The sequence below is a fragment of the Phocoena phocoena genome, chromosome 18 (genome assembly GCF_963924675.1).
Source record: "Phocoena phocoena chromosome 18, mPhoPho1.1, whole genome shotgun sequence".
Taxonomy (NCBI): domain Eukaryota; kingdom Metazoa; phylum Chordata; class Mammalia; order Artiodactyla; family Phocoenidae; genus Phocoena; species Phocoena phocoena.
In genome coordinates, this window is record NC_089236.1 from 73,305,701 (window position 1) to 73,333,377 (window position 27,677).

Consider the following 27,677-nt stretch of genomic DNA (forward strand, 5'->3'; position numbering starts at 1 on the left):
TTTTAAAAAATAACTGGGAACTCCATTTTGAAGATATCCTTGTTTTCTTTAAATCTGTCTTTTTTTCATGGGGGGCATAAAATAGTGAAAATGCCAAAGGACATTTTCATGTAGTCAGCAATGCTATCTAAATTTTTCTAAAATATGTAATCAATTTCCACTTTGATATTTGTTTTTTTTTTTTCCTATGAGAAACCAAAAAGGATGACTGGATAAATGCCCATTCAATCTAAACAAAACTAAGAGCAATATTTATCATTATGTAAGACAGGAAACACAATTAATAATGTAAATTTTCATTTGCTGTTTAATCAAGGCAGGGTTGTTTTTACTTTGGGAGTCATCTTAAGTCACCAGTCTCATATTATAATATATAAAAAGGGCTCCTGATCATAGGGAAGCATTGACCTTTGCCTTCCCTCAGAACAGAATCAGCTTTCAGGTATCATCTGAATAAAGAGAATGTGTAATAAGACGTCTGTCTGTCTCTCTCGCTTCTCTAAGAAGAGTTTAACTGTGCTAATCAGCATCCCCCTCCAAACAGTACAACAAAAGCCTGTGTGTGCCCTGGTGTCAGCTTAACAAAGGGCTTTGAGAGCGCTGGCCTCCTGGGCAAAGAAGCACATCAATAACCCAGTGGGAAGTGGCACCGACAGAAGGTAAACATGGGTCAGCCCGGGAAAGCCTGGTGGGTGGTGGAGCACAGTTCTGCAGACACAATAAAGAGAATGACATCAGAGGGATTCGTCCTTCTTTTCAACCTGAATTCTCCGTTATTAACTACGGCATCACATCATATAGGCACAACAAAGGAAGACTCAGCCACTTTCAGCTGCCCACAGATGGCAGACTCAGGGCTCCTGCGAGAACGGGTCAGTGCCCATTGTGTTGTGAGTTATTCAGCTCGGGGGGAAAAAAGGGACACATAAATGTTCTGGTTTAAGTAAATATTATTCAGTCATGTATACCACCAGGTTTGCCCAATTCTCTGTCATTATTTATTAGGGACATGTGAACCCCAGGCGAGATTTCCAAAATTCTGGGCATAATTTTTCTGTCAAGGGTTGGCAAAAGAAAATAATATTATGTAGACATTGCATGTATGTCAAGGCATTTTTTTTTTAACAGCTTAGCAGGAAATCATTAGTTTTTACTTCAACTGGATTTAATAAGACTCTATTGCAAGATAGTTCTTTTGATATTCATATTAAGTCAAAGAAATACACCTTTATTATTTTCCTATGTTAACTATAAAATAGAGGAAAACATAATTGGGAAATGATGATTCAATAGGTTGAATGAAATTCCATGACATCAGCAAAGTATCATATGGGAGTCATTTCTGTGAGAATTCCAGCCTCTTTTTTTGGATTTTACTTAGCCAGGCAAGTGGCATAACTCTTTAGACATTTGTGGATAATAAACAAAAGGTTTGGGGTAATGTCATTATACACAAAGCATCATTGTACCACGTAAATTGAAAGCTCCACCCTGAGTATTAATTTAAATGTTTAAAACACATAAACATTTACTTTGAAGTGTTTATTAAAATTGTATATTTTAGTAACCTAATCAAATACATTTACCTCCGTGAAATCTACAAATTTAATATATTCCATTTTTTCCAATTCTATTCACTTAACAGGTAAGGAATAAACCAACTGACCTCCCTATACATCTAATAAATATTTTTTATTTTTAAAAATTTTTATTGGAGTTTACTCACTTTACAACAACTGTACATCTAATAAATTATTTTTTTATTTTTTTTAAATTTAATTTTAAAAATTTTTATTGGAGTATAGTTGCTTTACAATATTGTGTTAGTTTCTACTGTACAGCAAAGTGAATCAGCTATATGTATACATATATCCCCTCTTTTTGGATTTCCTTCCCATTTAGGTCACCACAGAGCATTGAGTAGAGTTCCCTGTGCTATATAGTAGGTTCTCATTAGTTATCTATTTTATACATAGTATCAATAGTGTATATATGTCAATCCCAATCTCCCAGTTCATCCCAACCCCCTTTCCCCCTTGGTATCCATACGCTTGTTCTCTATATATTTTTAATGAAATCATGTTTGACTGCATGTTTATTTTCTTTATACTGAAATAAATATCACTTTGGTTCCTATTGTATTTTTAAATATAGTGAAGTATTATAGTCATACTATGTTTTCAGGGCATCATGGCTATTATTTTATAGAACAATCTTGTCCCATCAATTTTTGTTTACTGTGGTAAGTGAATAAAATATCCCATGTTATATTTAAATGCATATCACAGCATAAATCTTAATAACCTAGCTCTACCTTGTAAAATCTACATAGGATATTTGAAAAATAGAATTTCAGAAATGAGAAGTAAATTCACGGCAGATTTTAAGGAAACTGTGAGTAGTTATCATTGTTAAATTTAAGTAAGAAAATGAAGCTTATGGAAATGTGTGAATATGTTCAGAAGTATAGCAATATGAATATGTATTGAGATTTCCTCCCAATTCAATTACTCTTTCCACCTCATCAATTAGGTAAAAGCTTAACTAAACAAATTAATATTGAGTAGTTTCCTGAAGGCCAAGGACCTTAGCTTTGTTGTAATGAAGAGGAAATGAGTTCCAGATAAGTGTGTCCTTTGGGGAAAATGGCAGAAGTTCAACTCTGAGGATCAGACAGGAGTGCCCTATTGATCTCTTTTCTCCAAAGGTGGATATCATGAAGGTAAGTAAGTAGTCTCTGAAGTAACTAGGGATTTAACTATCTTACAGGCCAAAATCAATATCTTTGAATTCTATAGTCAAGCAAATACGAGGTTCAACAGTAATATACAGATGCAGTCAGCTCATTAAGTAGAAAAAGAAGAATTATCTTAAAGTTTCAGTGAGAGACAGGGAGAAATGTTTTTTCCAATTATAATTTATGAGATATTTTGAAAACATAATTACTGTCATGTAGAAATTGTTCAAAGCAGATGGTAAACTTCAAGGTAATGAGAAAGTGTCATTCTGTATTTTTACCATTGCCTTCTTTAAAGGTCTTCTTAAAAACAAAAGCAGCACCATTAACTCACCGCTGCACTCCCCTTGCTTATTACAACTGGAGAAAATGGCTGTCTACAATTTTGAGAAATCCAATTAGTGGAATGTTTTCAGTTTGAAAACCTTTGAGACCTATTACTTTCATTTCTTTATTTGTTCATTCATTTATTCATTAAATATTTATAGGAGTGAATAATATTTGCCAAGAATTGCTCAGACATTAGGAGTACAATATTGAATAAAATAAGAAATCCTCCATTTATGTGAAGAGGCAATTAGACGTGATACGAGATGAGCTTTTAACAAGTAAACAAATGCATAATGTTAGTTATTAATTAGTGCTATGAAGGAAATCTGAAGGAAGTGAGGAAGGTTACATGTATATAGGGAGGGGAAGTGGGTTCCAGGCCAAGAAAACAGTGAGGGCAAAGGCCCTGTGGCAGGAATTGCCTGGAGAAGTCAGGAAGCAGTGAGATGGCTGGAGTAACATGAAAACAAAGGAAGTCAGGGAAGACGGTGATTAAAGGGATGGGGTCAAAGAGATGACAAGAGGCTAAGGCTAGATTGTGTAGGACTTTGAAGGTCAGATAAGGACTTTAGCACTTTTCTCAGAGACGGAAATCCTTTAGAAGGTTCAGAAAGTCTGCATCTTAAATGGATCATTCAATTCTGTGAATAAAACTACAGAGTGAGCTACAGAGGACAGAGGAGGTGATGAAAGATTGCTTTGAAATGTTGTTGGAATGTGGATGAGCAGAGATAATTAAGAAAATCAGGGAATTCCTTGGTGGTGCAGTGGTTAAGAATCCACCTGCCAATGCAGGGGACACGGGTTCAAGCCCTGGTCCGGGAAGATCCCACATGCCACGGAGCAACTAAGCCCGTGCGCCACAACTACTGAGCCTGCACTCTAGGGCCCACAAGCCACAACTACTGAAGCCGGTGCACCTAGAGCCCTGTGCTCAGCAAGAAGAGAAGCCACTGAAATGAGAAACCCACACACCACAGTGAAGAGTAATCTCCACTCTCTGCAACTAGAGAAAGCCCATGCACGGCAGCAAAGACCCAAGGCAGCCAAAATACAGAAATAAATTTTAAAAAAAGAGAGAGAATATCAGAAAATGAAATTTAAAATAAATAAATGAAATGAACAAAGTCAAGTTGTTTCTCTGACCAGGGAAGGAACCTGTGCCCCTGCAGTAGAAGCATGGAGTCTTAACCACTGGACCACCGGGGAAGTCCAACATTTCATCTATAGTCTCATAACTTTTCATAATTTCCACCTATTTGACTTCCTGTCATTTTGGGGATAATTTCTTATGTTCTCTTTTCCAATTCACTAAACTTTTAACTAGCAGTATTTATCTGCTCTTAAACTGTTCCAATTTGTATATAATTATAGTTATTACATTTTTTATTTCTAGAAGTATTTATGAGCCCTCTTCTAAATTTATCCTGAAGAATAACAAATGACCAAGACTTACACTTTTAATCTCTTTGCTAATTGATTTAAACATGCTAAATATTCAAATGTCAGTATTTTATTTTTATTCCAAATAATTTCATAATTGAGGTTTAGTTTCTGCTAGATCTCACCCATGGTAACTTGATTCTTGTGTTTCTGCCTGACTCATAGCTTTTCTCATATTTCTTGGTTCCTCTTTGAATTTTTTTTTTTATCTGAATATCTGTCAAATTCTTACCAGGTCATGTTTACACTTTTATCCAACACTTTAAACAGGTTCAGCCAGAAGGTTTTGCTGGGTACTTATCTGCCATATTGGTCTAAACAGAAGACTTTATGTAACACCTACATTTCATTTCAGAAAATAATTGGCAAGTGTCCAATTCTGCATAATTGATAGATATTCACATAACTCTCACTAACAAAATTTGACAGATATTTTCCTGTTAATAGAATCAACTTCAGACACATGATGGAATCAACAAAGCAAAATCTTCTTTTTCTAAATTTTCCTATCTTTTCAGTAATTTTTCTTGATTCTGCCTCAAATTTTTTTATCCAGTTCGTCTTCTTGCATGGGCAATATAGTCTCTCCTGATCACACCTATGTTAAATGAACTGCTGTCATAAAAGGATTTGGTGCTTCCATTCACGTGGAGTTAAACACAGTTACTGATATTTCCATGTCTTGCTTGGTTACAGGAAGTTTAGTACAGTGGACATGTTGTACTTTGTCAAATTGAGTAACTGAGAACTACATTTCCCAGAATGCCCTTGCCTGTGATAGAGCCAAGACCGTATCAAGCTCTGGGGCTGCTTCAGGTCCTGTGGCTGCTGTAGCTCATGTACTTTGTTCTGTCCTGTGGCTCACCTGGTTGGTGTGGGGAAGCAGCCGGGCCTCCTCTGTGATGGTTAATTTTATGTGTGAACTTGACTGTTGCTAACTTGCTAAGGGAGCCCCAGACAACTGGTAAAACATTATTTCTTGGAGTGCCTGTGAGAATGTTTCTGGAAGAGACTAACATTTAAATTGATAGACTAAGTAAAGAAGATCACCCTCAGCAATGCAGGGGGGCCTCGTCCAGTTCATTGAGGGTTCAAATAGAACAAAAAGGCAGAGGAAGGGAGAATTTGTTCTTTTTGCTTGAGTTGGGACACCCATGTTCTCCTGCCTGCAGACATTGGCTTTCTTGGTTCTCAGGCCATCGGACTCAAACAGGATTTATACCATTACCACCCCACCCTCATTCTTAAGCCTTTGAACTTGGACTGAGACTTATACCATTGACTTCCCTAGTTCTTAAGCCTTCAGACTAAGATTGAATTATACCCCTGGCTTCCTTGGTTCTCCAGCTTACAGACACGGACTTTGGACTTCTTTGCCTCCATAATCCCAAGAGTCAATTCCTATAATAAATCTCCTCTTAACTATATCTATTTCTATCCTATTGATTCTATTGCTCTTGAGAACCCTAATGTCCTCCTTCAGTCTTCCAAATCCTGGAATAAGCTTGTGCCTGTATCTTCTTGTGAAGGACACCAGCTTATTCTGTGGGTCATCCACACCTTCAGGACTGAAGTCACAGAGACAGACATGGGCTCCATTTTTTCCGTGCTCTCCTTTACTTCCCTTCCTGATCTTGGTCCTGCCAACTTCAGGTCCAATGCTAGTTGCAAAAGCCACAACCATACATACAGACTGTTTAACCAGATGCCACAATATGATAAGGGCTAATTATTTTAATGTGTCATTTATCCTGTATCACTCATAGTGATTCTACCTTGCTGATCAAACTGTGACTAATATCAATACAATGACAAGAGAGCACCAGATTGCCAGGGTTTGAACTTTATATCTCTTCTGCTTAGCAGCTGTGTGACATTTGCCAAAATTACTTAATCTCTCAGGGCCTCGAATTTCTGCATCAGGAGAGTTGAGATAAAAATAATATTTGCCTCCTTTGTTGTAAATTAGGTGCCCATATATGCATGGGTTTACCTCTGGGCATTCTATCCTGTACCATTGACCTATATTTCTGTTTTTGTGCCAGTACCATACTGTCTTGATTACTGTAGCTTTGTGGTATAGTTTGAAGTCAGGGAGCCTGATTCACATATATACAATGGAATATTACTCAGCCATAAAAAAGAAATAATTAAATTATTTGTAGTGAGGTGGATGGACCTAGAGTCTGTCATACAGAGTGAAGTAAGTCAGAAAGAGAAAAACAAATACCATTTGCTAACGCATATATATGGAATCTAAAAAAAAAAGAAAAAGTGCTGACAAACCTAGTTACAGGGCAGGAATAAAGAGGTAGGCATACAAAATAGACTTGAGGACATGCGGGTGGGAGGGCGAAGCTGGGGTGAAGTGAGAGTAGCATATTTTACACTACCGAATATAAAATAGTTGGCTGGTGGGAAGCAGCAGCATAGCACAGGGAGATAGGCTCGGTACTTTGAGATGACCTAGAGGGGTGGGATAGGGAGGATGGGAGGGAGGCTCAAGAGAGAGGGGATATGGGGACATGTGTAGGCACATGGCTGATTTGCTTTGTTGTGCAAGAGAAACTAACACGGTATTGTGAAGCAATTATACTCCCATAAAGAGCTATTAAAAAAAAAAGAAAAATAATACTTGCTTCCTAGGGTGTCTGTGATGATTAAATATGTTATTACATGTAAAACACTTTGACCAGTGCCTGCTTGTGATAAGATCTCAATAAATGATGATATTAGCATGACTAGTAATTTTAAAACTAGTTGGAATAGTATTAATGGTGTACTAATGGGAGTAGTACACTTAACTGCATTTTATCTGAAGTTTAATAGGCAAAACGCTTTAAAATAAGACTTGAAAATGATGAGACATAAGAAATCAATGTTTTTTTAAGAGAAAGCTCCACAAACAGTAACAGTTCTATGCTGTGTTTAAATACAGGCCTTCCTTCTTCCAGAATAAAATATCTTCCTGCTTGTTTTGTTTTCTTAATGGACTGTAGATGTGATATTTAGAATATGTATATAAGTGATATAAAATTTCAAAAATGCATATAAATATTTATTTCCCTCCTACTTGATCTCATATAAGAAACAGTGGTAAAATTTTTGGCATTTTAAGAAAGGACTTTAAAAATGAAGGGTCATGTGGATTACCAAAACCAGTATTTCCACCAAAGATATCTATATTTCTAACACACACTAGCAATGAGCTGTTAAATATTGAAAATATTAAAAAGCAATACTTTAAAAATACTTTAGAAACTTAATTTGTGACTATAACCAAGTTGTAGATTTTAATTCAATATTTCTTAATGATCATATTCTGCTGAAGAATGAAGGTGTAAGTGGAAATGATCTCTGTAGAAGGCAACATGAGATATTGGAAACAGAGCAAACCAATGTGCAAGAACAGTAGACTCTAAATCAGGGGCATTAAGTTCCATTCATACAGTCATGCATTGGTTCATTCAAATGGTTGTTTCTTGAAGGCCTGTCTTGTGTTACCCCAGCTCTTTTGCTGGCTAGCCTGGACTCCTTCAAAACCTATCTCAACCCTAACTCGACCTCTTAGAATCTGTTTCCTCAGGTAAATTTTAGGAGTGGAATTAAATAATTCACCATGGTCCCTTTCTGCTCTAACATCTTATGTTTCTACACAATCTTAAGAAGGTGTCTGTAATGTTAAATTTCACATGTAGCAAACTCTTATAATGAGGTTCCAGGACAAATGCCTATAGATAAGTTTGAGTTGATAAACATGACGTGCTATCTCCAAATTATATTTTAAAATAGAACTTTAGGATTCACCAAATCCCTTCAAGGAAAAGAAGGAGGGGATATTCTGGGCTGCGTATAGTCAGTGAAAACTTGACAAATTCTTAGACCTCATCAGGTTACAAAGGAACAGTGAGAGAAAACAGAGCTCCCCACTGTTCTGTTATTGGTTTTCAAATATGAGGTACTTTTCCCCTTCTCTGGGTTACAATGCAAAACTCTGGTGTATTTGACAGATTCACAAAAAAATAAAAAAGAGGATTAAACCATATGGATTGAGAAGGACTATTCTACCTCAACATTTCACTGACATGAACGCCCGTGACTTTTAGTCCTTAGGTGCTTCAAGGAGGCAGAAAACAACTGACTCAGGGTGGGTTTTTTCCCTTTCTTTTTTTCAATCTTTGTGCAACTGATGGAGGGGGGTCACTAGGTATTGGGTAACTCTCGGAACAGAAGTTAAAATTCTTTCTTATGTAACGTAAAAAAAGCAGTTGGAAAAAAAAGTAATTTTCTGGATATTTGAATGTTTTACAAATAAGTGAGTGGGATTTCTTCTCTGTTCATTTTAAAGACACGACTAGCTTGTTTGGGGGTCTTTCTACATTTATCTCTGCACTTCATTTACTTAAATGGAGTTTGACTTTTGCCAGGGAAAGAACTTGGTTTATCTAAACAATTGTCAGATTTTACAAAAGATATTTACCAAAGCTGTTCTAGCACTTACCATTTTCTTTAAGAAACCAGCATTGAGAGATGAGAAAACCTTCGGATATCCAGCTGGAAATGGATACAATTTTTAATTACTTTCAAATTATGACTAATTTAATTTGAAATCTTTAACCCCCAGGTATGAGTTAGGGAAAAGAGTTAACCATTAGAGCTTGTTAATAATGGTAACCCGTACACAAGCTTTAAAACTACCATTTGGCACATAAGAATCACTGCTGAGAATTAAAGTTTTACATAGAAGCACAAGAAATAAAGTTAAATTATTACCCAAAACTTCCTTTTTGTTTCTTTTTTTTTTTTTTTTTAAAGATTTACTTATTATTTATTTATTTAATTTATTTTTGGCGGCGTCAGGTCTTAGTTGTGGCATGTGGGATCTTTGTTGTGGTGCGCAGGGTTTTCTCTAGTGACATGCGGGTTTTCTCTCTCTAGTCGTGGCACACAGGTTCCAGGGCACATGGGCTCTGTAGTTGTGGTGCATGGGCTCTAGCTGAGGCACGCGAGCTCAGTGGTTGTGGCACATGGGCTTAGTTGCCCTGCAGCATGTAGGATCTTAGTTCCCAGACCAGGGATCGAACCCGCGTCCCCTGCATTGTAAGGCGGATTCTTTACCACTGGACCACCAGGGAAGTCCCCAAACTTCCTTTTTTTTTTTTGCGTTATTTTTTGCGGTACGCGGGCCTCTCACTGTTGTGGCCTCTCCCGTTGCGGAGCGGACGCACAGGCTCAGCGGCCGTGGCTCACGGGCCCAGCCGCTCCTCGGCATGTGGGATCCTCCCGGACCCGGGCACAAACCCACGTCCCCTGCATCGGCAGGCAGACTCTCAACCACTGTGCTACCAGGGAGGCCCCAAACTTCCTTTTCTGAATGACTGTTTCTATGCTACTCATATAGTTTAAGTAAAAACTGTCAAACTGCAACATCCTGAAACAGTGAAAAAGATAGAGTCAACATTTTGTGGCTTATAATATAGATTTTGGCAAGGAAAATAGAGTTACACCTAAAAAATAAATTAAAATAACATTTACACATTATCATAATCGTACAAAATCAGATGCTAAAAGGACACCTAAACCTGTATTAGATGCTGTATTCATTAACAGTTATCCCAAATATATCAATGCAATTGCCCTTAAACACAAATAAGAGCATTTCTGAAGAAAAGAAAGTAAAATGGATGCAGAAAACTGCTGTGAAAAAAACCAATGATTTATTGACACATATTTGAAAATAGAATATGTTTTTATTTCTATATTATTAATACCATTGTTATGCTATGCTTTTTCAGTAGTTTTTCTAAGATTTATGCAAATTAGATTTGATTTTTAACTGCATTTTTGTACACGAAAAATTCGATCTGGTGTTAAGCGTATCAGATACGACTGGGTTAAGCCCTCCTTTGCTCGACAATTGATGTCCTTTTAAAAAACTTAATAAGCAACATCTAGTTGAAAATACATATGCCAATGAGAATGGAAAAAATCAGCAAAAGTGAGAGATGAAGCAGACTAGAAAATATAGAAACAGTGTTTCAAATTCAGGGAGGTGGAATTAAAATAACTACCCTGAACATTTGATTCAACCATCAATTCTGGAATTTTATGACTTGAGGAAGTGTGCTGAGAGATAAAAATATTGTTAAAACGGCAGAATTATGAAGGCATAGGTATTTTCCACATTCATTCTATGATTTTATGAATTTCAGAAAGGAAAGTTGAATTTAGGGTAGAGCTGTATCAGTCAGGGATATATATATGTGTGTGTGTGTATATATATATATATATATATATATATATGTATAGGCTACAAAGTTCGTTGGCCACAAATTTCGTTTGGGTTTTTCTGTAAGATGTAAGGGAAAAACCCAAATGAACTTTTTGGCCAATGCAATATTTTTTATACACACACACATCCTGAGAGAGAGAGATTGATTTTAAGGAATTGACTTACATGATTGTGGGATGGGCAAGTTCAAAATCTTCAGGGTAGGCCATGATCCTGGAGACCCAGGGAGGAAGAGATGTTACAGCTTGAATCCAAGGCAGTCTGCTGGCAGAATCTGCTCTTTTTCTGAGGAACATCAGTGTTTTTCTTAAGGTCTTCAAGCGTTTGCAAGAAGACCCACATCATGGAAGATAATCTGTTTTCTCAAAGTCTAATGATTTAAATGTGAAGCTCACCTTAAAATTTCTTCACAGTGACATCCAGACGTGATTGACCAAATATCTGGGTACCATTGGCCTAGTCAAGGTGACACATAAAATTAATCATCCTGGGAGCCATTTTGGAAATCTTTAGAGAAAACATGTGTCATGGCTCTGATTTTTAAAGATAGTAAGAAGAGTAAATGGAACAAAAATCAACAAAGTAAGGTTCTTGCAAAAAGACAGACTATATACCATAATAAAACATCTAAAAAATGCTGGGTAGACTTTAATAAATGATCCTTTAAAGGATTAACTGAGCTGACACAAAAAATGAGGAAAATCCCTAAGGGACAAAAATGAAAAGGAAACTGTAAAAAGAGTGTTAAGATGGATCTCTGTTTGGCTATTCTCAGGATATTTAAACATTCAAAGGTTTTTGGAATGAGAAATAGAGAGAAGGTCTTTAACCCACAAAGGAGGGAGAGTGAAGTGGTCACTAGCATTTCTAAAAAAGTCCCGCCACTGAACAGGGACAAAGCAAGGAACATGTCTTTCCTGCTATAGGCACAAGAGATGATATGAAATAAAATACACTTCTCAAGAATATATTTCCCCAGGCTTGACTTTGGACTTTGCGTTTATAGTATCTGAGTAGTCCAGGAAATGTCAAGCAGAGCAATTAGCATAAAAATACGTAACACATGGGAACCCAACATAAACTAACACAGATATCTCTCCAGTAAAAGGCTCTTAGCTAACACACGAGGAGAAAAAAATCCACCATGAGCAAAAATCAGTGGAAAAAAATCAAAATTACTATTAAAAATTAATATAGTAGATTTTTCCATTACTACATATAAATACGTATATACACAATATTAAGTAAGTTAAAAAACAGAAATTGGAATCAAAACACTTTACCAATAAAAAATTGGAGACAATTCTAGACACTGACTTAATAAGATAATAATAAATATGATAATGACTAATTCTGGGAGTTAAAAAAGAATATTTGACTAAAATATTAAGACAACACCTATGAGGCCAGGGAACATTTGTGAAAATTGTATTGTTTAGGCATATAGTAGAAATATTTACCACATTCTCTAACCGTAATAATATTATTACAAGTAATAAAAAGTTTACTAAAGATATCTTATATAGTTGGATTTTTAAATACACAGCATAATGAACAACAAAGATCTGACAACATATTAGAAAATACAATTGAACAAAAACAAAATATTGAAAAGTTTAGTTTAATTGATATTCATATAAGGTATTAATGGGGAGAAAATTTCTAGCAAAAAGGAGTATACTGGAAAAGAATTAGCTAATTTTATTTTATTTTTTATTGAAGTATAGTTGATTTACAGTATTGTGTTAATTACTGCTGTACAACAAAGTGATTCAGTTTTATATATATATATATATATATATATATATATACACATTCTTTTTTATCTATTCTTTTCCATTATGGTTTAACATAGGATATTAGCTAATTTTAGATTAAGAAATCCTCGAAAGGACAAGAGTCACTCAAAGGATGTAGAAGAAAATAAATAATAAATACAAAATTTGCGATTACCGAAATTAATACAAGTAAAATTGAAAAGTATTAATGTTTCTAAGATCATTTAAAAACTGTTATCTTGAGCAAAAAGCCTACCCTTGAAATTCATCAGACTCACTTCTCATTTTGTTGGTCTAGTGTTACCTTCACATCAACACCTGACAAGGACAGAACCAGAAGGACAAATTACACACCAATAACATCAGTTAACAGTCATTAGACCTAAGTAAAATATTAATGCACCAATCCTGTATTATAGTTAAAAAATATATATATGATTATGTTGGATTGAATCACTCAAGAGTAAGGAAGACTGACCCTTAGAAAAATCTATCAATGTAACTCACCTCATTAACTGATTAATCCAAGAAGATAAAAGATTATATCATAGATGCAAAAAGAAAGAATTTTATAAGACCTCCATACCCATTCACATAAAAAGGTATTCAGCAAATGAGAATATCTTCAATATTGAACTTTCTAGTAGCCATATTAAAAAAACTTAAAAAGAGGAACAGATGAAATTAATATAATATATTTTATTCAATCCAAATACAAAATATTATTATTTCAACAAATTGTCAAAAAAAGATCTCCAATGAGATATTCTGCATTCTTTTTCATACTCTTTTACTTCTAGTATACTTGGTGATACACATCAGTTTGCAGCCTCCATATTTCAAGTGATCGATAACAACACGTGATTAGTGGACGGCACTGCTCTGAAGTCTTCCAATAAACATTCACAATTATCATACTGAAGGGTGAAATAAAAGCAGTGAAACATAATGCCTCTCCTTGGTACTTTTATTCAACACTGCAATGAAGAGCCTCAGTCCAACCTGAAGTAATTGGGACTACAGAGAAGTTAATCTGGGAAGCCGATTTACCAACCAGCTTGGCCATTCTCACAAAGAAATCCGGAGGCAGAATGATCCTCCGAAGTTCTTCCCCATGAGGTTGAAATGGCCAGCTCTTAATACCCGTCACATTCTAATGACCCAAACAAGGTGGCCACATGAAGACCAGCAATGCCATGAAGGGACTCATAGCCAAAGGCTCTCCACACAGTGTAATCCCAGCAACTACAACACGTTATTCATGGCAAGACCATGGACGATGCCTTCCAGTGTCCACTACACCAGCCCAAGCACAGGGCTGGGTCTTTTTTTCATGGTGGAAAATAAATTCAGAATAGTAGTGACCTCTGGGTTGGGTGAGAGGCAAAGACGGAGAGAAATACCATCAGGGAAGGATAAACAAAGGATTTCTGAGATCTTTGTAACATTATAGTAATGAAAATTTGTGATGAGTAATGCGCAAGTTCAACTATTTTGGATACTTTTAAATGTATGAAACATTTCATCAAAAAATAAGTGACTGATGCCTGAAGGGAAGGAGGAGGGGGGCAGTGAGAGACAGAAAGCAGGGGTAGAAAGAAAGGCAGGAATTACAGATGAGTTGCACCTTGAGGGAAAGTAAAAGAGGCTCTAACTAAGGAAGGCATATTTTCAAGAGAAAATGAGTAAACAAACCAATGTATTCTAGACTTTTCTGTAGATAAATAGAAGTAAACATAGTTGAATAAACACATTTAGAACCAAGCTGGGTTAGCTACTCTGTTCTTAGCTAAGGAGTATGGCTTTATCTCATAGGCTGTGTGCGTGTGTGGTCGGTGGGCACTGAAGGAATTTTGTCCATAAAAGACCTATTTGTGGTGATCCAATCTTGAAAAAATATAGTAAATCGAATACATAAAACTTGCGTGATATGAAACCTATGGTTTTAGAATGGAACCTCTTTTAGTGTGACTTGAGGTGTGGATTTGACGTTGATCTAGCAAAAAATATTCCACAGTCCTACTACATTTTTCATAAAAAGGAAAAGCAATTCTGTGCTCCTTCAAGTGTCCTCTGAGCTTTTATACAATCAGTGATTACGATTGTCTCCGTTTGAAATATAGCATCAATCTGAAGTGGAGTATCGTGTGGCAAATCATTCATGTAATGCATCTTATATGCATTAGTAAAAACAAAACAAAAAAACCCCAAAATAAACACGTGTAAAGAAGCCATAAAGATACAAAACACTACTGTATTTTTAATATATATTAGCCCTTTGAAAAATATTTGAAGTGTGCCCTAGTACCACTGCTGAACTAACATCTGATTTGGCCTTAAGTAATGAGGATAGTCAGTCTTTAGTGGGACAAGACATGCTTTTTATAGGGTGTCTGTTCCGTTTCTGTAACAATCACGCTTCTATAGGATGTCTGTTCTCTTTTTTTCAGCCTTGATGATAATCTTAGATTCCTTCTCTCTACCATTCAAAGTTTTACCTTGGGAGTGATCCTTTTTAGTGGACTATATAAGGGAATAACTATGTCAAGGTGGGTCAGCCCTCACTAAACTGCATGATCCTACAGGTGAAGTTGTTGAAACCTGTCACTATGTGTCTCCTTTTCAGGCTCCAGAGATTGAGGGGGTGTCCTGACAGGACCAAACATCAAGTAACTCATGGAGTCTATTTGTCCTCCCGTCACCAATCCTCCAGGATGCTATCAAAAATCAACTGTCCTCTGTCCTCACCAGGGTCTTTGCTCTGAGGTGGAAAAATGCTAAATAGATACAGTTTACTGTGTTCATGACTGTTAACAAGTTATCCTCTCCCCATAATACATTTACATTTTAACTCTGGTTTTTGTCAAATACTGTCTTATAAAAACATTTTTCATACTCATCATTTATTCCATCTCCAGACAGAGACTGTGCTGCATTATTCCACTTGATTTTCACAATCCTGGGAGGAAGGAATTATTCAAATGGTTTTACAGATTAATGAGCTGAAGTCAAGTAACTTGACTGAGGCCACAATGATAGTAAAAGAGTGATGCTGGATTGGAACCTGGCTTCTTCAGATTCAAAAGTTTTATTTATTTAATGACTGTCAAACTTTTTTTTTTTTTTTTTGTATTTGAGTGACTTTAGTTCCATCACTGTAACAAGTAAATAGGACTTTTTTTTAAAGAAGTAAATGTCATTTTACTTTTTAAAGTTTATGTTTTATTTTATAACTCTACACAGAACCAGCTCAGGGTTCAAGTTATTCTTTGTATTATTGAGACTTAACCAAAAATAAGATTCATATGTCAGATCTTTTTATTGTAGCAGAAAAAATTTTTATTTCCATCAAACTGAAGAATGGGAGTCATTCTTCAGGCAAGCTATGTCTCAAACATCAACAATACATTTAATACTTAAGTTAACATATGGAGATGAGAATATAGGTTCAGATACTTGGAATTAAGCAAGTATAGTCATCCCCCCTTTGACCGTGGTATCACTTTCTGCAGTCTCAGTTACCCATGGTCAACTGCAGTTCAAAAGTATTAAATGGAAAATCCAATAAATAAACAATTCATAAACTTTAAATTGTGAGCCATTCTGTATAGTGTGATGAAATCTTGCGTGACCTGCTCCTTTTTGTACAGGATGTCAGTCAACGCTTTGTCCAGCACATCCTGCCTCATAGTCACTTAGTAGTTGCTCGATAAATCAGCGGATCAAATGTTGCAGTGTTAGCGTTCAAGTGAACTTATTTTATTACTTAATAATGGCTCCAAAGTGCAAGAGTAGTGATGCCAGCAATTCAGATATGCCAAAGAGAAGCTGGAAAATGCTTCCTTTAAGTGAAAAGTTGGAAGTTCTAGACTTCACAGGAAAAAAAAAAAGAAGTATATTGAGGTTGCTAATATCTACAGTAAGAATTAATCTTCTATCCGTGAAATTGTGAAGAAGGAAAAAAATTTGTGCTAGTTTTGGTGTCCCATCTAAACTGCAGAAGTTATGGCCACAGTGCTTGATAAGTGCTTAGTTAAGGTGGACAAGGCATTAAATTTGTAGAACAAGATATTTTGCATTCACATACCTTTTATTACAGTATATTGTTATAATTCTTCTATTTTATTATTTGTTATTGTTGTGAGTCTCTTACAGTGCCTAATTTATAAATTCAACTTTACCATAGGTATGTATGTATAGGAAAAAACATAGTATATATAGGGTTTGGTACTATCCCTGGTTTCAGGCATCCACTGGGGGTCTTGGAACGCATGCCCCACAGATAAGGGGTGACAACTGTCCACCAAAACAAGATGGTTGACAACAGGTGCACAGGAAAAGCGCTCTGACTCACAGCAAACAAACAAATGCCTTCTAAGAAATTTGATCTGACATTTCAAAGAACAGTAAGCCAAGGGGACAAGCTGCTGTTGAGATAGAAATCTGATTTCAGTTTAAAAGATTTCACAGTGAACTAGATTAAACCTTTTTTAAGACCACTTTTAGAAGATTATTTCTGCTTTCTGTGTAAAATTTCTCTTCTCTGGTTAAATCCAAATGCTTTCACTCATTCCTTTATTTGTCCATTCATAAATCTATACACGCATATCTGCGTAGATCCCACTGTCAGCTCAAGGGAACCTTATTACCAACACTATGCTTCTTATGGAGCAACTACTAGGTGCTAATACTGTGAGATTAGAAAAGATTAACATGTGGGTTGGGGTTGAGGAGCTCCAAGTCTTATATACAAATAAGTTATAAATGCAATGATGAAATAATATTCTGTGTCTCGAGTTATTCATTCATAGAGAAATCGATGGGTTAGAATTAGATACATATCGTGCCCAGATTTAAAGGGCACGGAAGTTCTCTAAAGTGATGTACATGAAGGAAATATCGTCTGGGGACCTGTGGCTTAGAGAGCAAATGTAAATGAAAAACAGGGTTGAAAATTGATCTTAAAAGCAGTCTTAGAACAGGCAAAATTAGCCTGTGTAGATTAGTAAGAAATATTTTATATATCATTTAAAAAATTTTAAAGAAATGTTAATCTTCATAGCTATTAGTTTTAATTGATAAATTAATAGAATATTTAGTCTCATTCTCGTGTGTGTGTGTGTGTGTGTGAGTATATATATAATTATATAATTTTTGGTAAAGAAGAAATGTGCTAGGTAACAAATTTATCTGTAAGTTCTTCCACAAATAAAAGCAATTTGAAAGGATTAGTTAATAGTTTTTTAAAATAAACCTAATCCAAGTGGAAAGATAATTCTGAATGATTTAAATTACAAATAGTCTACTTTTCCCTGAACCATAACATTTATTTCTTCCCTAAATGTTACATTTTCTTATTTCTTTCAAAGATGTACTTATTTGCAAAGCAGAAATAGAGTCACAGATGTAGAGAACAAACTTACGGTTACCAAGGGGAGAAGAGGTAGGAGTGGGATGAATTGGGAGATTGGGATTGACATATACACACTATTGATACTATGTATAAAATAGACAAGTAATGAGAACCTACTGTATAGTACAGGGAACTCTACTCAATGCTCTGTGGTGACCTAAAAGGGAAGGAAATCCAAAAAAGAGGGGATATATGTATACATATAGCTGATTCACTTTGCTGTACAGTAGAAACTAACACAACATTGTAAAGCAACTGTACTCCAATTAAAAAACAAAAAGAAGAAGGAAAGGGAAAAAGCAGCCCGGAGAGAATATTAATTATTTCTTTAATTATTAATTAAGTAAATAATAATTATTTACTTGTCAAGTAAACATTCTTTTAAGATAAATAAAAACAAAACAAACATGAAGCAACCAAAAAACTGACACACAATGAAAGGCCCATTTTTATATTTTATATAAATTATTTTCAAAACATACTCATCAGTTTCATCAAAACCAGCCTAGTAACTGGATTGATCTTAAATCCAATATTTTCACAGCTGAAAAGTGAATGAATGACCATAAATATTACACTAGCTACTAAAGAAATAAATCCTTTTTATACTTGAAAGCTTCATAGCTGCAGGATTGTAAAATAGGAGGAAATTGTGGACCAAAGAAGGAATTTCCATTTATTTACTGTAATGTTGAGAACTTGGAGAGAAAAAGCTTCAAATTTTCAGTCCTTAAAGGCTGTGAATAACAGCCCAGGGTAAGGAACAGTGAATAATAGTGAACTTAGGGGCTAAACTATAATTGTTGCTGTCCATCAAAGCAGTGTGTAAAAGATTTGTCCCTGAAAATAATCATATGTTTAAATATTTTAATGCAAATAAAATGCATGCTGACTCTTTATAAAACATAATACATCTGAAATATTTTAAAGACTTGTGTCCTTTGTACCAATGACTAAAGTAATCTTACTCATTTATCAAAAATCTTTCTTTGTTGAAATTTAGGATGTACTTTCTTCCTTAGTTATATTATGTGAGTAATTACTTTTCAAGATATTAAATCATGAATGATAAATAAGCCAATTTTAAGTATTTTCAAAAATTGTGACCTTCTTGGAAATAATCTGTAATACTATATACGTTGCACTGGGAAATTCAGTAGTCACTTTATTGAAGACCTTGACCTTACATGTTTTCTTATCAACAAATCAGTATAAAATTGAACATTTCCATCAGACATTGAATTTTTTAAAAATGTTGTTTCTGCGGCTTGGAGTCTTTTGCTACATTTTCCTATCTTAAATTCCTCTGTCTTCCTAGTGACTTGTCTCTGCTCTGGCATAGCCTATGTTTATTTTAAGGAGTGGCTTAAGGAAACAGATCTTCTTGGGACATGGTCCTGACTAGAGCAGGAAGACCATTCCAGAAGGAATATTGTCCTCCTAGGTATCATGATGTCTGTAGCCCAATTTTGCTTAGGGAGAAAAATGCATGTTTAAAGATATTTTATTATGACCTATGAATATTGGCTTTTATCCATAAAGGTCAACACAAATTAGTATTAACACATGGCTCTTTATACCAATTTTGTGGGAACTCGACCCTATACCAATTTTGTGGGGAACTTGACCCTCACATCTGAGTTGTAGATATCTCAAAGCCAAGATCCCCTTATCATTCAAAAACTAACCCTGATTCAAGTCTAGCGTTAAGGTTTTCATCTGCGGGCAGGGATGAGGGGACACTGACAGCCTTTATCCTGCGCGCTTTATCCTGCTGAAGACCCTAGATCAGCTCTCTGGTTACAACTTCGGTGGCCCAGCACAGGAGTGAGTCACATTTGACTACTTGGTGTAGCAAAAAATAATTTATTTCCACTAAGAATCCATCTCCTTTTAACTTTTTAAAATAATTGCAGTAAATGTAGGGTTATCCCTACCAAAATATCAACTCATTTTCATTCTGATGTATTTTTTTTCTGAGAGGTAGGAACGAGTTGCAGTTAGAGCTAGTATAGAGAATTCTGCTTATACTAGAGCTGGGAGCAACTGGAGTGTGTCAAGTAGATGACATCACCTGTCACGTCTGTAATGCAGAAAAGAGCTGAAATGCATCTATAATCATGAACGTTTGGAGTACCGCACAGCCCGGAGACATATGAAATAGAATTAGCATTGGAAGGGAGCAGAATAAGGGAACATTTCCCTTTCCTGTCTCCTAAGGATTTGCGCACATGCACGTGTTCTGTGGGCTCATAACACACTCAGAAAGTCTGCTTTCCCAGTTCCTCCAAGAAATTCTCAACATTGATATTTACACACAGTTTCTTTATAACATATTTACAGTGTATAATGAATTTGCTTCAAAATAGACACCTCTATGAGTTTTGAGTTCCACTTTAGTTCTTTACCATTTTTGCCTTTTGATTTGTTTACTTACCCAATCAATGTTCCTATAAAATGTGTTATACTGATTTTCTAAAACTGTCTTACTTGAATATATTTTAAAGTCTACTTGGATATACATGAATCATTATACTTGGGAAAGAAATACTGGTTACCCCCGCCCCCACCAAAGAAAAGAAGATAAAAGTCTTTTTGCTAACATGAAGACGAGCTGTTAGCTGTGTGTATGTTGACTTTTCACCCCTAATTTAGTGCATTTTCTCAATGCTATTCGAACTTACACTTGAAAGTAATGAATAGTTTCTTTCATTTTACAAGTTGGTCCTTCCCCGAGTGCTTTTAGCAAACTGTGCCTTTAGAGAAAGTGGACTTGATTTGATATAAATTGAGGCAGGGTACACAGAGATGTTAGAGAAAAGGTTTCTGAAAAAGAGACTGCAATTTACCATTTTGATGTTTATCTGAAAAACTACTTCGCTTTAGTACAAGGGGAAAGAAAACACTTAGAGAGAGGCCGTTGTGGTCCAAGCATTTTAACTAATAAAATCCTATCGGTATTTTTAATTTTTAAAATTTATGGTGCCTAGCCAAATTTATAGAATCAGTAAGTCAATTAGAAAGCATGAAATATAAAATTAATGGCCTTACTAAATGTCTCAGATTGCAACCAGCCTTTCAGTGCTGGTATTCTCAGGTTTAAAAAGACTCATCCTGTTATGCTTCAATGTAATAGAGTAGTTATTTTTTCCTCTTTTCTTGTATTTCTCTCCCTTGCCCGTAAAAAGTTATCTATCACCTTCGTTTTCCATGGAAAGAACAGTAAGTGACACTACTTTACTTAATCTCTAAACCCAAATCTTTAAACCATTGCTCTAAGATAGGGTCTAATGTCACTGTGACAGCTTTTATGCAAGGGTTAAGCATTATCATTTTCTACCTCATTTCTTCCTCCAGGACACCTTGACATTAGAAAATAAGTTCATCCAGCAAGTTAATTCATTTAAGTACTTGGCAGGCCATAGGCAATTGACTCTGCTTGGAAGGCCCATTAACAGGGAGAGGTGCTCTAAATCAGACTTTCTATGGGGACCACACTGAAGTTAGTTTATGACCCAAGATGCTGACGGTTTAATACCTGTCCCTAAAATTTTCCAAGCAAGAATCAGCTCATCTATGGGCTAGGCTACAGGACGTTTTGAGTCTCAAAGACGTAAGCAGGAAGCCGTTTTGCAAAACTGTGAAAGCAGGGGCATTGCAACTAGGCAAATGCAGATCTGAGTCTTGATTCTGTCTGTTCCTTTCTCTGTAAAGTGTGAATCGTCCTTTGACAAACTTCATTAGAAGTGTGACATGAGTTAATGTATGGAAACTTTTAGTAAAGTGTTTGACAATAAGGAACTAAGTTGTAGCTTTTATTGATGTTTTCATTACAACTACAATCATCCAACCGTGGGAAAGTCACTTAATTCATCCAAGCTTCAGTTCCACATGTACAAAATGAAATCACTACACCGCGTTCATAGGTTATGGTTGTGAGTGAAGATTAAATGAGGCAACAGTTGTACTTACAGTTCCTAAGCCTCAGGAGTAGATATGTGTATTTTTAAATACTGAAAAGGACACATGATCGCAAAAGTTTAAAGAAGTTATTTAAAGGGCTGAATATTGACATTTATAACAATAACAAGTTACCCTGAGAATTCATTAGCACAGACTTGGAAATAATACAGACTTAGCTTCAAATCCCAACTCTGTTATTTTTTTGCTGTATGTTCCTGAGTAAAATGATTGGTCTCTTTACACCTCAATTTTCTCAGCTTGAAATGGGGAAAAAATTACTTTTCTATAGGAAGTCAGTGAGAATTAATGACAGTATACATAAGGAATGTGGCTTAGTGCTCAACCCATAATTATAATAAGAACAAGGATAGCTAACATGTATTAAGCACACAGTATTTCCCAGATACTAGACTGACTACCTTTCGTGAATCAAATAATTTAACCTTAACCATAACATGACTATTAACTCTATTTTATCTATGAGAAAACTGAGACCCAGAGAGGTTTGTTTTCTTGCCCAAGACCACAGAGCAAATGAGTGATTGCATACAGATTGAGAAGGTACTCAGAAAAGAAGATATTGTTATAGTACTCCCAGTGAAAATACGATTACTTCCTGGTCGATTGGGGGTGCTCCAGCAACCGTGGTGTATTTTTTTCATCACTGGTTGGAATCTGTCTTGTTCCCACCACTAGTGACCTAGCTAATTGTTATTTAACCTTTCCTTTTCTTTTAAAACATTCCTGATGAGTGATGAATGGTAATGACAGTGATCGCTTATTGACATTTCATGAGCTGGATAATTTCTATGCATACATTCTCTCTGTTCTAGACAATGTCCTTACTGGAAACTGTAATGTCCTCCTTCTTCCAAATACTGATAATCAGATTCAAGGAGCCCAGGTTACTTCTCCAGATTTATATACCAAGGTATTCAAGGAGGTGTGAAGAAAAGTTAGGTTTTTCTGAATGTAAAGCCTCAATTTGTTCCATCACGATATATTTCCTTTTTGAAGGATCTTATACATATCTACAAACCCTAGAAACTTCACAGAGCCAACAATATGCCTAAAAAATTATATTAAGAAATGTCTAAAGGATGTAGAATAATTTGGTTTATATCCACAAAATATTAGTGATCTTTTAAGAAAGAATAATCATAAATAAGCAACTCTTTAGTACCACATGACATTCATGTAAGTACAGTAAACGTGCATAGTATTCATTAGTATACTTATTAAAAACCCTTCATCATATACATTTCTGTATTCTATTTTACATATAAAATATAAGAATAAGCTGTGCCTTTACATTGTGGTTGCAAAGATGGTTCATTTTCAGAAATTATAGAATATGAAATAACAATATCATTTATAGGTAAAAGATAGGAAGTAAACAGAGAAAATTAGACAAGGAATAAATTTAACCTGATGGGGAAATAAGAGAGTAGCAGAATATAGTTTCCATAAAACAAACAGAGAAAAGTGTTTTTGAAAGGAGACTTTGTCAAAACTATGACACGCCTTGAGAGGTTTCATGAGGAGATGTTAACTGGATTCAAAAGATTTAAGAACAAGTGCCCTGTTGTGAGCTTGACTAGAGGATTTCAATAGAGCAGCGAAGTCAGAAATCAAACTAGAATTGATTAACAGTGAGTGGAATGTGAGAAAAGGGACCAACCTGGGAAGACAATCCTTCAAGAATGTTTTCGTTTTCCTTTGAAAGAGAACAAAGAAATGCTAGCAGGTGGAGGAAGATATATGGGGTCAACAGAGAGCTGCTGAGTTTTCTTGGTTGTTGTATGTATTTTGACTCATTTTAAGAGGGAAAATATTAAAACAGTGTTCCTCAATATTGTTATTCTGTTAATTCATGCTTGAAATGGAATGTCCCAAGCCCTTCTAAAATGCAGGCTCATGAGTCCAACCCTTATTTTTTACTGAAAGCGTGGGAAAGGAGGCTCAGATATCTGCGAGTGCCTCTGGAGATACACATGAACAGTGCAATATAAGAATCACCCAGTTCAACAACACAAGCATCTTCTCTATGAAAGGTGTCAGATGCATAGATTTAACTGCATACTGAGTATATCAAAACGATTTAAGAGTCATCGTCGTCAATTTATTCTTACTGAATATCTCTTCCCAGGAGATTTTAAAGGTCAATGGATTTATCTAGTTCTAGAGTGGAAAGCTTCAATCTTTTGCACTCATGCTCTCAACCACCAAGTGAGCAGAGATGCCACAGGGGATGGAATCTACTTCTCATCTCTGAACGTGTTCTCCTGCTAAGGAAGTTACCAGAGGAATGGCTTCATTTCCTGTTTGTTCTAGATAAGAAAACCTCCCTTATGAATATAATCTGCTTTCTTTACTTACAATACCAGACTTTTCATGGACTCAGGGTAGAGGCAAGTGCTATTCTGTGTACTCCTTTCTCCTAGATGGTCTCCATGCCTCCTTGTCTTGGCATTTCTGAGAAAGTTCACACTTCAGTTGCAGGTGCCTCAACTTTATATGTAATCTTCTTAGATCCTCTCTTCTCGGAGTTCTCTGCCCAGCACTTCCCCATGACCTCTTATTTTTTATTACCCTAATAAAGTCCTTTGGGTTTGTGTAAGTGATTAAGACAGGTATAATCACAATGTCCTTACATCCAAATTCCACCTTTTCTGCATGAATCCGATCCTGTTACTTTGCTTTCAAAACTTCAGCTTCCTCTTCTGTAAAATGGAATCGACACCTATTCTGTAGTGTTAAGAGCCAATCTGGGAAGAAATAAGCATGCGATAAGCAGCCTTATTTCTCTTCTAGTCCAAAACACCAGCACAAAGGGGAAAACTACTAATATGTTTTTCAGTTATTGTCTCTCTTGCTTAGTGTCTCTGAGAATCTATCCTAATGAAAGTGTTTCAAAGATTTTGCTTTCCTAAAGATTTATAATTTCCTAGAAGTTCAATGGCAGTAAATTAATGAAAGCTTCACTAGTCTTTTACAGTGAGACAAAAAGAATTCTGCTCATCTTTGGCTAATCACATACAATAATTTGGGGAATCTGTCTATTGCCCTAAGAGGTTTCTCTTTCCTGAACTTAAGCAAAAATATGGTGGCTGGATTTAATGATTGTTGATACTACTTCATTCTTCGTCTCAAACTAAAATAACCATAGAAGTATAAATTGTGAAGAAAGAATGTCATATGAATGCAAAAATATATTCTTGTAAGTAATAATAAACACCACTGTGCATAGCGTCATATTAAAGTCTCCACTAAAATTGTTTAAAAAGATATATATTGTTAGAGAGAAAAGGGAACTTAATATTATAAGTACATGCATTTAAACTTAAATAATTTTTAGTGGATAAACATATATGAATTTTCTTTAACACAGATTTTCCATATCTTATTCTGTAATAACACACATCTGACTTTTTCAAGAATTAAAAGGTAAGAATTAACACGACATTGTAAATCAACTATACTTCAATAAAATTTTTTAAAAAGGTAAGAAGATATGAGCTGAAGGTAATAATATATTCAAATACACTGAGCCCATGCCTCATATAGGCCCTTAAAAGAGAATGAATATTTTTGAGACTCTTAAGTATATTTGTACCTCCAGAGCTTTTTCAAGTTATATCGGGTAGAATGTTTCCACCTGAATCTTGTAACACTAGGACTTTTTATAAATCACATGGATTGAATAGAATCACATACTTGGGTACTTATGCATTTGTGAACCATGGAATTGAAAAAAGTGATTACATTTGAAAACCAGTGGAAGGTTTTGAACACCGTGTAAAATTCCCAGTAGGCAGCGCGATACTGCTTAGCGCCATCCATTTTCCCCCCTGGTTGTCATTCTTTTACTGAAAACCCAAACAATGGTACACGTACGACCAGCGTTATGATGTAATTGGTAGTACTTACACATCACCGCCATACAATTAGAAATACTGTCTAAATATGTGCTTCTATAAGGAACAAACACATACTTATTAGAGATATCGACATTTTCAGGTCTCTTAACCGTATCGCAATTTATTCCATAAGATATGGTACATGCATAATTTTACATTTTTTGCTTTGTTTTATTTTGTGGGCAAAATACTACATTACAAATAGTGAAAAAGGGCGTTATCGTGTTAAAGATTTATTCTTCATTTTTCCACCTATAAACTCAAATAGCACGTTTTCCTACTCTAAAAAATTCTTGTGTAATGATGTCACCTTGTATCATTAACACTAAGCACGTGTCTTGGTTTCCCTACAAGCCTCCAAACTCACTGAAATCAGGGGCCGTTTCATACACCTCTACTTATACTTCACCTTGACTAGAGAATTGCCTTCAATTTTGTAAAGGTCAACAATTTGCAAGGGATTGAATAAAGTGATTGAGGGCACACCTGTGACTCCCATACATGACTGTGAGTACACTGTTGGATAGAAAGTGTTCTTCCCTCCATTAAAGTATTCAACTCTAAAGGAGCTTTTTCTCTTTTCTATTTCCTACAATGCTTCTTCAATGCCCCTTTGATAGTCCTTTAATTTGGCACAGATACTAGCAGAATACACTTCTCCCCTTCGCAGCATTAATTTTTAAGTTTGTTTGAGTTGGGTGAGTGATCGTTGCTTCAATTCTAGCTTGGAGTCTGTACACAGGCAGTATAACATATGCGCTGTAATGGCGTGTGTCGGGTATGAAGAGCCGAGCCATTAGGCAGTGCATTAAGAAAGCCTCTCCAGCTAGTGCACTGAGCGTGGCTGGATCTCAGAGAGGCCAGACCTATGCAAACAGAGCCCTTGAGATGCATTTGCTTGCACTTTCTTTGTTTGTATTCTCTGATGTTTGTAGATGCTATGTGAGTCTTTTGATTGATTCCATTTGTTGGTTACATGAGCACGCCCAAGTGGGTTTTGTTCTCTGTGAGTTCAGATAGCAAGGAAGTATAATGAAATGTTTCCACCTGCGCATAAAGATCTTATCATATGTTACAGCAAGCTTTATCACATTCAGTGCTGATGGATTTTCTGAGACTTGTTAACTATTAACAAAATGTTTTCTTAAATCCTCTACAAAGTCCATAAGCATCAGATGTCCGTTGTCAAATATCTATAATCTTTCCCCCACCAAAAAAATCAGTCTTTTATATCGTGCATTAAATTATCCAGATGCAGCAAATATATTTTCATTAACAATTATCTGAACAATTGCCTCATTTTTGCATGTAATTTTTATGCTGAATGGTTCGTGGAGTATGACACATTTCAAAAGACTGATCAGGCTAAGGATAACTTTTACATTTTACAGTTAGACTTAAACAATTTATACGGTTATTTGCATGCTTATTTGCCTATTACCAGAGGAGAGTTTTCTATAATTTAAATTACAAGTGAAGTAAAAACAAAATTCCATTTCATCAATTTTATATACTTAAAATTGTTCTTCTCTACCAAACCCTTTCCCAGTTAGATTTTCTTAATTATGTTGCTTCTTTACCTAAAATCATTTCTTCAAGATTTTGGCTTTTTTTTTTTTAACTACTATTGAGATTTTTTCTAATCTATTGGTTAAACTTTCCTCAATCTAGTTTTTAGTAACTTATTATTAGAATGTCTTTAACCATCATTACAATTTTTTTTTTATAAGAAGTCATTTTGTAAATTTTCTTTTTAGTGGTAGTTGAATAGACAGGCACAGATACATCAGAGTTGTCCTGA